The sequence below is a fragment of the Dromaius novaehollandiae genome, chromosome 12 (genome assembly GCF_036370855.1).
Source record: "Dromaius novaehollandiae isolate bDroNov1 chromosome 12, bDroNov1.hap1, whole genome shotgun sequence".
Lineage (NCBI taxonomy): Eukaryota > Metazoa > Chordata > Aves > Casuariiformes > Dromaiidae > Dromaius > Dromaius novaehollandiae.
Window position 1 is genome coordinate 12,866,258 of NC_088109.1, and position 13,670 is coordinate 12,879,927.

The following is a 13,670-nucleotide window of genomic DNA, read 5'->3' on the forward strand; positions in this document are numbered from 1 at the left end:
CTCCATCTTCGAACGCCCGAGAGGGCCGCGGGAGGAGGGAGCGAGAGAAGCGGGATCGTTGCTTTTCAATAATTTAGAATAATCAAGCTATTTGCTGTGGTTGCACATTATAAAACACGGGCTCCTACAGGCTCTCAGCGTCGATTCAGGCTTACCCTGGAACTGCTTCACTGCAGGCGTTTCGCCGGGTTGGTCCGCGCCGCTGGCGGGAACGGGGCCGTAACCCACAGGCTCGCCGAGGGTGCCGCGACAGCCCACCAGCGCCCGAGAGCACGCCGCTCCGGCCGGGGTCCTCGGCGGTTCCTGCGGCACGGATCACAAATAATCCCGTATTTGTCAGGTGGCACTAATCTGTGAAAGATCAGCCCATCTCTCTGCAACGCGTGTATCGTGTTTGTCTCCAGACATTTTGCATAGCGGAAGAAAAACAAACAGCAGGGAATGGAAATGGAGCAAGCGTGTAAAGTTCAACACAAAGTGTTGAATCTGCAGAGCAGATATCGAGGCAACAAATTGGGATTTACGGTCCTTTCACTACCACCAAACACTGGGGGACAGGCTTTCTGCCAGGGGGGACCCTGACATTACTTGCCTTTGGTTCCCGTTGTCGGGATTATTGTTTTAAGCCGTGCTTAATTGTCATGTCTCCACGGCCACATCAAAAGCCAAGTAGATTAGGTTACAGGGAGTGTTTGATGTCAAAATACAAAATAAATAAAAGGAAAGCTGAAAAGGTAGCCTATTTTCCATGATGTCTAGCGAGGGTTTTTGCCTGAAACATCTTTCCTGTTCTTTCTTTTTTTTTTAACTTGCAAAGATTGCACCTTTTGTGACAACATTTCGTTTACTTACTTCCAAATGACTCCACCGCTTTCCTGCAACAGCTCAAAAGGGTTAATATCCCCTCTTTGATGGCAAACATGGTATAATTAACGCAAACTTCTTAAGTATCCCGGTGACCTGTAGATGGCCACATGAGAATTTTGTTATTTACTGACTTGCCAAACGTTTATTGCTTATAGCAGGACAAGTGGGAAGCAGGCATTAATTTTGATGCCGTTATCTGTGATTGTGTGTAAAGTCCATAGTGGAGAGAGCCTATACATCAATTGCAATTAAACATTTCCCTATTTTTTTAATAGATTTCACACTGGGGAAAGGAGTTGGGCTGGCAGCCTTGCAAAATGAAATCCTGCCCATCTGCAGAGCAGGCGTGACATCGCCAGACGCGGGACAACTTCCCCTTACCTGCAGGCTGCAAAAGAAAGCAATCTGGTGCCACGGAGCATTTGATCCTTGCCTTCTCCACAGAGACGGTCAAATCGGTACCAAGTGTGGCAGGACACAGGGGGAGATTTTGTGGTGTGACATCTCTCCTTGGAAACCAGCCTGAACACCACCAAAAATGAAGCTGAAAGTGGCTATCAGGTGAATATGTTCATCCATCACCAACCTGGCTGGGATTAGAAGGCATGACCTAGAAGTAAAACGCTTTGTTTAGCCCAACTCCCTGGGCCATCTGGTCCTCGCAAGTAAACATTTCTAAGTGAGATTAAGTGACTGTTCTTTAAGCATGGTGATATGAGTGCAAACCAGGCTGCTCTGGATCTAACAGATCAAACCTCAGCATCAGGGCAGCCGGCTGGTGCCGATTCAGAAACACCATTTGCTTGAACAGCTTTGGGTGCAATTCCCCTCCGCGTCAGCTTTGCGGTCAATCCTGATACAGTCTGCTGTGTCCCTGACAGATCCAGGGCTGGCCCTAAACCTGGTGCTCTGACTGTGCCAAGGCGCAGCGGGGAGGTCTAGGGCCCATCAGCAGAAACTTATGGAAAACACTGCAGTGAGAACTACGTTGCATATGCAGTAAGGACTATGTTGCATTTCTGAGCACCAAAAACTCAGCTGGGCAAAATGCAGCAGCAGGGTAGGAGATACAGCAGGAAAAGCAGTCAGCAGGTAGTAACACAATAGAGAACTAACCCCTCCTTCAGGGAAAGGCTTCTGCATACCACCGAGGGAGGGAACTGCTACTGTTTGGTCTATAAGAGCTGAATCAGGGTAGCATAATGTTAACCCAGCCTATGTGGCAATGCCAGGGAGAAAAGAGCTACCTGCCTGTACACTGCTCCCTGTTGCTCTGTATGGTTCTGCATGCTGGGCTGCAGCGAGCTGCTTGGAGGAAAGTTAACTGTGGCTTAGGAGGGTCAAGGGCGTGTTTAACTCATTTGGAGTTGGGCCCATCAATGCTGGGGGTAAACGTGGACTCTTGTTTCTCCCAGTCACTTCAAAGTCTTCCCCAGTGCTTTTATTTCCCTCTGGAGTTCGACTCTGCTCCTGCCTGCTCTGCATCAGGCGGAGGACAGGGCAGATTCCTTTCCCTGGGATACAAGAGCTGGAGAAGAGCATTACATTGCTGTTTTCATTGTGGCTCTTTATCTCTGGGCCTTTCATTCATCTCCCACCTGCCCATGTTGGCATTTTGCTCCCCTTTCCAGCAGGCTGTTCTGCTGGAGTGACTTCACGGTGTCCCTGGAAATCCCTACAGGATTTCGCTGTAGAATTCAGATTTGTTCACCATCTCCCACTGCATTTCAGGCTTCCTCTAATCTTTTTCTCATCGGCCTTCATAAAGATTGAAAGTAAAAGCACCCCGTTTTGAAAGTCGGTCTTCTGGACAAAAGCTAGATGAACAGAAAAGAGCAGACCAAAACCATTCATGTAAACTTTGCAGCACTCGCTCCTGCGAAGGCACTCTGCTCTATTGTGGGTGTGCACTATTTTCCTCTATTCCAACATAAATCCCGCCAGCAGAAGCAAGATGTTTTTCATGACGAAACACATCTCAGGAGAAAGACCACTGCTTCACTAGCATTAGGACTCATCCCAATGCCTCGCACATCCACTTTCTGACTGCAAGCAAAGTTACGGCACTCCGTGCCTTAGTTTCCCCTTTGCAAAACAGGCATAAAAAAAGCACGACCTGCCCTATCAGCTACGCGCGAGTGCAGACTTGCTGCAGCCTCGCAGACTTCTGGGCAAGCTGGGACAGACGCCGGTGTGTGGCCTGCACTGATAGGCACCGGGAAAGGGCACAGCGCTCTCCTCTCCGGCTCGGAGGCTCCTCCCCGCCTCCGCCGCAGAGCCGTTGCACTGCTGCGAGCCGCTCCGTACAGCTGGCTGTGGCAAAAATGACACATTGGAGAAATTAGTCATTGGAGTGCATCACCTGGCTGCTCCCAACTGCTCCGCGCACACACACGCACCCCTGCACACGCACACGCACCGGCGTCACCCGGCCCGCTGTGAAGCAGCCCTTCCTCCGTCTCCCATGCTGTCAGTCCCTGACCTTCCTTTCACATGCTCCAATGGTTGCTAGAAAACGGCGAGCGAACTCAGGCGCGGTATTAAATAGCCCTAGTGTGTCTCCAGGCCTTTCCCCTCCTCCCCCCGCCTCGGTCTCCCGCGACTTAACGTTTAAACCAGCTGAAGTTTACAACAAATCAAAGCCTCCCTGTAGGCCCAGATTGTCTAAATACGGAAAACAGGAAGTGAGTAACCTTCGACGGGAAATCGTTCATCCGATGGAGGCCAGGACCCAAGGCCCGGCGCTCTCCAGTCCTGCCCTCGCCGGGCAGACGCGGCTGTACCGACGGGGCGCGCGGCGCTGCGCGGGAGGAGGGGTTTAGCGAAACTCTTGCTTCTCCCGTGGTCAAGCTGCGGCCGCGCCGGGAAAGGGGACGGTGTTTGTGCCTGTGCAGAGCGACGCGGGGGCAGCCGGGGGGCATCTTTCGGGAGGCTGGAATGAGGAAGGGATGGAGAGGAACCCAAGAGGAGGAGGAGGAAGAGGGGAAAAAGACGCATGAAGCCAAACTAAAGCCGTCCCTTGCTTCCTACGAAGGTTAAGAAGGCAAAAGCGCGTTGCAGGCGGCACCGGGCTGTTTCCAGCGCAGAAAGGCGGGAAGAACAGCCCCCTCGGTGATAAAAGGGAGAATGCTTCATTTCCTAGGCAGAGAGAATCGTAATTTATTTTTGTAGAGTGGCTTGCTTGCTTTTCCCCCCCAGGAAAGATCCCAAATTATTTTACCGGCTGTTTATCTAAGGCTTATATTATTCACTACTGAAATGCAACCATTACTGGGGTGGAACCTAACAGCTGTTTAACAACTCAAAACAAAGCCTCTTTTGACAGAAGGTCCTATTAAGATCCTCTCTAACTGCAACTGAACTTCTTGTTACCTGCCCGATTCACTGGAATTGAAGCTCTCCTCAGATTTACACTTCTGCCAGAATCACAAAAACACCAAAGAAACCACGATGCACAAATGCAGACACCCCCGCCGTGCCCGAGTCCTCCCACTCCCGCTCTGCACAGGGCTGAGGAACCACACACACAAAGTGGCCCCTGGGCCATAGATAACTTTCTTCTGACACCCTTGGAGCCCGCACCTATGCTCGTTCGCCAGTTTTGCTCTGGGCAGGTCATGGGATAAACACCAGCGGCCAGGCCATATGGTCTCCAATTTGAAAAATGGAAAGAGAAAAAGACGGCAGGCTCTGATTTAAAGTTTGGCACCGCTGCAGAGAAGATCTGGGTTGGTTTGTTCAGTCCTGGTTCCTTGCCCCGGGGCTGAGTGTGCTACAGCTGAAGGGTGTTCCTTGGGCAGATGCGCACGCAGCAGGGCAGACGCTCTCCAGAGGATATCCATGTAGACGGCACAGTTGGAATGGAGATATCTGACCAGGACGCTACATCTGTAAACACCGGCCTTGAGAGAAACGTACAGAAATGGGCTTCCAGAGGTGGTTGCTTGGTATTTTGAGGAGGGCAAGTTAGAGATGAAGCTTCTAGTCACATCTCTGCAGGTGCAGATCCATACCAGCATTTCAAATAATGCTATGAATTTACCTTTTAAAAATTGTATTTTAAATACTGTTTTTAGGCAGAAAGATTTTTCCCTTTGCTTCTGCAATCTTTTTTGTGCACTGATTTCCCCAGACTTCCCATGGTTTATGTGAGAGAGTAGAATTGGACTTGTGGCATTTGCTTCACAGAGATATTTTTCTCATGCACGAAGGTAAAGCTTAGCTGGTTGTTTTGCTAGCAAACCAGCTGGCTAGGAGAAAGATGCTCTTAATCAAACAGCCTCACTGCCTCTCTAGGGAGAACTCACTGTCTTTTTCCCATCACAACAGGTTTCCTCTTTGTTCTCTGGTGGGCAGGTGTTGTCCCACTGGGACGTGGAAAAGGGCAAGCTCTGATCCCATTAAAGATAGCCCCATTGGTAATAGATCAGAGGGGCATCCCTAGGTTGTGGGAGAGTATGCTTGTCCTGCTTCACTGGCTGGTGAATAATAGAGCTGGCTCTCAGTGGTACATCCAGGGTTTTTAACAAGAGCCCTCCAGAGGGATAATGAAAAGGAAAGGAACTTGGAGGGTGATGGCTGTGACCAGCACTGCCAGAAACCACAGCTGGTCCTGCAAGCAGTGGGAATGGAAACGATGCTGCTATCCAGGGAAGATGTAAAGAAATGCTCTCCTCTGCATTATTTGCTTTTCTTTCTTCCGCCATCTCTCCCACAGCAGATTGACTTTGAAGGGTGCGGAAGCAAATTTTGCTCCAGTGGAAAGTGAGACACAGATAATCGTGGAGATGGAAACCCCGGGTTCAGTCATCCTTTGGTCCTTCCATCTGGGCAGTTGCAGCAGCTCTGTCCTGACTCCCTGGGAATAAAGACCAGGTGCATGGCTAAAAGAGCTTGGAGACCTCCAGTCACATCCCTCGCCTGGATGACCAGGGAAAAAGGTCTGTGGCTTGCCTAGCAGAGCATGTCTGCCTCCAGTCCAGACATAGCATGGAGCAGCTCTTTTTCTATTCACCTTGTGCTCATGAAGAGTGAGCTAGTAGCAGGGATCTCTGGCACGTTTCATTCTTCTGTGCTTTCTAAAGTGATCCAGTTGGCGACTCGGTTGTGCTCAGGAGCTGCAAGACCCTGAGAACTAAAACGAGCTCTGTACCTGTTGGCCAAGGTGCTCAATGCCTCTGTCTGCTCTGTAAAGGGAGGATATATCTACCTTGCAGAAGGTTGTGACAATGCATTAGTCTATGTTAGTGCAGGCCTTGGATATGGTTACATCCCAAGAATGAATGCTCGAAGCTGGACACATGCAGCAGCCAAAATACACAGCTGTGATTGCTAACCATGCTATAGGCACGTTTGCAAGTATGCACCAGCGCCATGGGCTAGGGGCTTGTCTCAAAAGAAGGAACAACTCTTACAGACACTGCGTCCAAGCACGGGCTCCTTGAGTTTCCTTTTCTTGGTAGTTCCCTTTGGCCATTACCATTCCAGCTCCAGCAAGGCTGCCCATGAGGGACCAGGGCCTGCTTGGCAAAGGCCCTGCATCCTTGAAAGAGTTAACCCCTGGGAGCTCCTGACTCAATCCACAGGAATGCAGCTACCTCAGGTGGGATCTCACTGGGGCCAGCCTTGAACACCGCCTTCATGGGAGCCTGCACAACTCTGCACTCAACACGGCTGCGCTTGCTTGTGTCGGAACGGAGAAGGGCGGAGATGGTACCAGCGCGTTAGAGCGCTGGCTATATTTTAACATGCACCTTTTACTTCCTTTTCCTGTGTTCTTCCTAAGTGCCCCATAGAAATTGCACTCCTTTTGGCCCAGGCACCCTGCATAAGTTGGACATCTTTTTATCTACCCCTTCTTTCTCAATGCTCGCTTTTCAGTGTTTCACTCTCCCATTTATATCCTTGCTGAATTTACCTCTGTGGCTTGCAAGCCAGCCGCACTGCCTTACTTGTACTGCATTAGTCTGTAGAGGGCCTGGGAAGACTGGTCATTCCCTTTGCGAAGCCATCTCTGGAGGCTGTTCCCCCGTGCGATCCAGCCCCTCCACTTGTTAGTCCTGCCTGCAGTCACCACCCCTGCACAGCGTTCCTGCAGGCTGCTTTCACTTTTAGTCCAAATGCTGAACAAACCCAGCTCTCTCTTTATATGTGTATCTGTGTGTATTTATACGTATACCCCCTCACCACAGAAAGAAACCTATTTTGCAAGGTTTAATATGCTCTGAGTTCTGCTGTGGACTCTTCCTCTTTTGTTGCAGCTGTGGTTTTAGGGCTGGCTTTGTGGGTTTGCGAGAGTCCTTGGATGCCTTGGGAAACGTTCTGCAAAAGCGGACTTTTCTCTCCATGCATTCTGCACTCCAGCCACCAGGTCCTGAAATCTCCGTGCACAGGATTTCCCCTCTTTAGAAGAACACAACATCTACTCGCCTTTCAGGCATAGTTCCCGACTGATACTACGCACTCAGGCCTGCAGTGTCAGGCATAGAAACAGGAGAGTCAGCTGGACCCTCGCCTATGTCACCAGCAACGCTACCTCCACAACGCAGCACCAAGATGCTCAGAATAGGCTAAAAAAACATCATCACGGCCCTGGGGTGGCTGGTGTAAGATGCTTGGCAGCCACTGTGAAAAGAGTAAGATCTTACCCACTACCTTCACACCTCCATCCATGACAAGGGAGAAGCAATACTAGCCACCTTCCAGAAATGAGAGAGAGCCTGCAAATGCCAAATACACTGTGAAACAGAACTAGGGCTGTGCGTTCTGCCCCTGTCGTGCTTGTCCTAGTTACTCACAAGAGAAAGTAAGTCTGGCTTCTGTGAGCTGAGGATTAACCTTGCGCAGAGGGCACCAAATGTAGCTTGCCTGGGTACCACCTGCTGCACTGGTGGCTCCAGCTCACGTTTTTCTGACAAGCTTGACAGCAATAGCCCTTGGAAATGCCCAAGTGTTGCTCAGCATTTGCAAAAGCATGGGGGAAATCATTGCTTGGCAGGAAGACAGGCCTGCTCGGATTAGATGGGAGCAAGAAGGGGTCTGCACGGGGGCAAACTTACTCCAGCCGCAGCACAGTGTGTCCCCGCGCGCCTGACTAGCCAAGCAGCCCCTTGGCCCTGCAGCGTTGGAGCAGCCTTGAGGTGGCTCTGACGCTGGCAAAACGCACTAATGCCATGAAAAAAACCAAAACAAAACCCACAAAGCAACACAGCTTTCTCTCAAGGTGAGCCAGGGTGAACGAGAGAGCTGTTCAGCCTTGCCTGGCGGTACGCGAGCCGGGCGCTGCGGCTCCCGCGCGTGGAGCTGGCAGGCAGCGGGAGGAAGGGAGATGGAGGCGAGATATTGCGCTGAGGAATTTGCAGTCTTGAAGCTCCCTCCCTGCCGCCCGCCGCCTCCTCCGGCGGGGAGTGAAAGAAGCCGCCTTTGTGGAAGCGGGATGGGGGGCGCGCGCGCGAGCTGGCCGCGGTGCGGGCGCGCGCGAAGGCGCCCGGGGCCATTTCTCAGAAGCCTCCTCATGCATGTCTGCAAAGGTGCATCAGGCAGCGGAAGCTGCGAAACCGCCAGCGTGCCCAGGCCCCAAATGACTGCTTTTTCACGGCCTTTTGCACGGCGCCCGTCCCCCCCCACACCCACTACACTTCTTCCTCCTTCCCTCCCCCCCGCTGCCCCCACGAACCGCAGCGCCGGGGCGGGAGGCGAGCGAGGGGTGCAGCCGCGAGGCGCCGGCGCTGCCAACAGCCATGGCAGGGGGCAGAGGCCGGCAAAACAAGCCGGCGGTGCGGCCACCTGCCCCGCGCGGCGCCTCGGCCCCCGGCACGGATCGGGGCAAGCAGCCGGCTCCAGAGGGAGCCCGCCTGGCGTTGGCCGCGTCAGGAAAACCGTGCCCCGGGCGGGTGGCAGCGAGACCCCCGAGGAGGGGGAGGAAGCGGCCGCCGGGCGGCTCGTAAATCTCCCTCCCCACAGCCGCCGTCCCGCTGGCCGGGCGGCTAGGCCAGCCGCCGGCGTCTCCACCGAGGCCCAGGCCTGGGGGGGATCCGCCAGCAAAGGGGAAATGGGGGCAAACGGTCAGTTTAGGTCTCTTTGCTCTTCGAAGGAGGTGAGCTGGCCGCCCGATCCCGGGGTGGCCCCTTCCTCACACAGGGAAGATGGCGGCCAGGACTCGTCCGGGGCCTGCCAGGAGCCTTCTGGGCCCTCGGTGACAAGTTCACCTGCAATTCACCTCGGGGTGTGTGTGTGTGTGTGTGTCTCTTTTAGCATCTGTTTCCAAAATAATGGGGACAAAAGAATGGGCTATTTATCACTGTCCCCACCCACCGAATTACCTGGCGGCCCTGCAGGGGTGGCCTCCCCAGGGTGCCCGGCCGGGCCGGGGGAGGGAGAGGGCCGGCATGGCTGGAAGACCCCTGCGGCTGGAAAACCCGCTGCTTTTTACACTTCTCCGTTAGCAGCAAAAGCTTCCTCTCCCCACGCTCATTCCTGAGGGAGGTGTTCGCACCAGGCCACGGAGCAAGAGGGCGGCCCAGGCCATCCCCAGCAGGCAGGACAGCTGCCCCAGCCCCGCCATGGCAGACGGGCCTTGGCCGGCCTCGGCCACGCAGCCCCTACCAGGCCCGGCACCTTCTCCCCGGGGAAATAATCCACCTCCGAGGCACGTGCTGCAACAGCGCCACGTCTCCCAGCAAGCTCCCGGCAGCGGGAGCTCGGCCCTCGCAGACTTGTGACTGTCTGCGCTATGGAGACAACGCACCCGAACCGAATTAAACTTGCCCCCCGCCATTGCGCTGAGCGCAAACCCGCTGGAGGACAGAGAGGAGCCCGGGTGCCGGGAGGAGCCAAGGAAAGGGCTGTCCTGAGGCCCCTGTCGAGGCACCAAGACATTATAAAGCCCCAAACTCCAAAGACACTCGCCGCTAAAAACTCAGATCCACCTTCCCGAATAGGACAGAGCCCCTAGTCTTGGGGCACTTTTGGTTCAAAAATAAACCCCACACAATTTGAAAAAAAAAGGCATAATTATTTACCTTGCACATTTTGTGTAGAGCAGAAGGTACTGGGTGACAGAAAGGAACTGTCTGAGAAAATGGGAACCTGCCAAGTGGGAAAGACAAATTCACCATAGCACACACACAAAAAATCACATAGTGCCAAAGGAGAAAAGAGAATGCAGTGAGAGGAATTAAGAAATGGAGCGAGCAAGGTGCGATGTGAGGAAGTCTTGAATTGTACCCGTGTGTAAGGAAGACAGGAGTCCTTACATGGCACAATAAGTAGGGTGCAATAGAAAAAGAAGAGTAAATAAAGAAGAATGCAAGAAATAAGAGTGTACAAAGCCTGCTCAGCGATCTAAGGATTAAAAAGAAAACCTTTAGTAGAAATGGAAAACAGGGAGGCAACCAAACAAGAATATTCAGTCAGTTAAGGCTTGCAGGGAAAAGATAAGGGCAGCAAAAATGCAGAATGAGTTAATTATAGCCAAAGGGATTAAGGAGAATAAGAGGCCTTTTACAAATATATCAGGGGAAACAGAAGCACTAGGTAGAAGGTGGGTCTGTTAATAATAGGTCAGAGGAGGGAAGGAAAATAATGAAACAAGGGGGACAGATCATGCCAACAGCAGTGTGGGCATCTTCCTGTTACCAGCTGATCGGAGACCTCCCAAGCCAGCATGACGTGTCTCCATCGCCTGAGACTGGTTTTAACCCAGAGACTCCCCCATCCACAAGGACAAATCTGAGCTGCAATCACTGCAGAGCTAGGTATGGAAGGGTGCCACGAGTCCCCCCGTGCAGTGCCTGACACTTGCCCTGCGGAAATCAATATGAGTATTTGCAGTGATGTAATTGCCTCAGCTAAACCAGGCTCATACAGTAAAACAGCGGGGGCTGATGGAGGAGAAACTGCCCGGATATTTGTGGCGTAAGAGGCTGCGGGAAGCACGTGCATGGAGGTGAGGCCTACATATGCAGTACGATTGCCTTAGAAGACCTGCTTACAACACATCAGTGGGTGATAGACCAGCTGACCAATAGACCAACCTCATCAGCTTCTCCTGTGGCCTTGGCCAGGTTATTTCCTCTCTCTCAGTCATCTCCCTGCAAAGCAACAGTAATGAAATCCAATAAATCCCTTGGGGCTGGAAGCAGGGATTGACATGTATTAGGACCCTGCAAAAATTGCCATTTCCCTGATTTGTGGGACAAATTCTCACCTTTTAAGGAAGGCTGCACAAGGATTTTCTACCTTTCGGGTGTGCAAGCATTCCTGCAGTCGGGATTTTGGCTTTCTCCTGCTCCAGAAATAAAGTTTGGCTGCAAATCTCAGGTTTTCCTTCTCAGTTGCTTTAAAAACAGAGACTCTGTTAGGAAAACTACAAAGTATTTTTGAAAGTCAAAAAGAAGTGCCAAGGGGTAGAAACCATTTCAGCCAGGTCTTTCCCAGGAGGAAATCCAGCGCTGTCCTGCCTGCCCCTGGGCCCATTTTGCATACTGGAGGCTTTCCTTGAACGCAGACCCCTCAGGCACCCTCCGGCCCCCATCTGGGAGGGAGTCGCACAGGAAAACAAAGGGCCAAGCTCCTTTGTGCAGGGAGACAAGGTGTCAACCTGCCTGTCTCTGTTTACCAAAGGGAGGGATGTTACTGGGGTGATAATGGGGGCTGGGAGCATTGCTGGGGCGGGGGCCATTTGTCCTCCATTCCTAGCTTGGAGGCACCTACCCCTCCCTTCTGCCACTCCTTGCCATCTCCTGATTTTCATGTCTTGCCAGCTTGGTTTTGAAAAGCTTTAGCTAGTTATTTAGTCAGGAGACTGTTGATTTGGAAAAAAAAAAAAAAAAAAAAAAAAAAAAGAAATAGACTCTCTTCCTCCAGGGGAATCCAGGGAAGGGCCTCACAGCCCAAACTCCAGGGAGCTGATTCCCTACAAATCCATCCACTGAAGACGCATGGCACTTCTGCCTGTGCGTTGCCCCATGGTAAGATGGCTGCATGCACACATACGTGCCTCCATCCTTCACTCACTGCCTGACTTTTCCTCCACCTGCATCCCTGCCCCATCCTCTACAGAGAGCAGACCAGCTTTGTCGTCAGTAGATTATTGGGGCAGTGGCTGAGGACAGACCTGGCACTTACATCAGTAATCGAGCCATGCCAGTAGTCACTTGTCTGAGGATGAGGGCTGACAACTCCCTGACAATTTTCACTAGGGCACGGTGCTAGCTAATGCTGCTGCTGGAACAGCGTAACTGGAACATCTCAGCTCTCTGCACGATTTTCTACCAGGCTCTATCCCTGCCCAGGGCTGAACCTGAACAGTTTTGGTCAGACAGGTGAGTGAAGGCCCTGAACACACACAGCCTTTCACCTGGAGCGCATTCCTGCATACACCTGGTGCAGATCCATGACCCATGGCAGCACTGCCTGCAACCACACATTTAACCATGGTAGCAGTGGACAAACCTGGCCAGCAAAATGCAGTGATACTACACCAGCGCTGAGCATATGACTCTGCAGGCTGGACACTGACACTGCAGCCTCTCCTGCCTTCCACACTCATCCTACTTACCTCAGAGACCACACAAACAGCAAAAATACTGTCAATCCCTCTTCCCTCCCCTTTCACCCACGTTCCACGTCACAGGGTGAAGTCAGTGCTCTCCATCTCCCTGCTGCCTCTCTGCACTTTCAACCCAGGCATGTAAAACTGCACAAGAAAGGAGAGGTTACAATAACAGGAGTTCGTAATAAAAGAAAGAGAATGTACTGACCTTTACAGACCTTCCCCTTACCCCACTGAGGTGTACTGGAGCTTTTACCAGCATGACCTGTATTGGGTGTTTTGTCAGCGGGAGTCTCCAGGGTGATGCTGAACAGGAGGATCAGAGGAGCTACAATTAAAAAAACCATACGTGATTATTTTTATTTCCACCCTCAGGTTGAAGAATGACATACAAGTGATGCTGAGTGGTGCCATTCCCTTCTATAGACAGGTATTCATATATTCCCCCACTTCTTGCTATGCCTGCCCAGCAGAATGACAATAGGAGCCTTTAGGCTTCCTCTGAGACTCACCTAGCCTGTTGATCCCCTGAGCAGAGGCCTACTGCAGCAAAGCTAACCTCCTCTTTTTTCTCCTTTTCCTTCTGAGCACCCCTTGTGTGTCTCCCAGCAGCCCAGAAATAGGTTGGAAAGGGCCCACTAGAAGGAAAGGTGGTTTGGGGAGAAGAGGTAGAACCCAAGCCAAGAAGCATCAGCACTGAAAGACGCAGCAGCGGTGGCAGCAGGCTGTGCTTTGAATGGTCTCATGAATCAGCCACGACATTATCTACAGTGAAGTGCCTGGGAAGGGGTTTCCCATGTCCTACCCTGACCTGGAAGGTTGAATCCACAGGGGCCTGAAAGGCATTTTGATTGCCAAAGACAAAGGCTAAATCAGAAGGAAATGATATTTTATTTAACCTCTGCATCAGGGTGGGGGCCTGAGGGGAGGGTAGAGGCGGGGGGCGGTGACAGAGGCATGGGGATAATACCAGGGGATTCAGAACAGATAATTCAGTAACATATGGGCTTTCACTACAGCAGACTGTCCCCACCAAAAAGCCAATTTCCCTTGGCAGGCTGTCAGTCACTGCGCAGGGCAGTGCACTGCCACACTAACGCGCTGTTTGGTGCCAATACAGAATTTCCTCTCGGGAAAGTGCTGCAATAATTGTGCTTCCCAGACAACATGCCAGAGCCTGGAGCCCTTATACAGGCAAAGCTCCCAGGGACACCCTGATTTGGCTCCAAAGTCATTTAGGGCTCTGGGT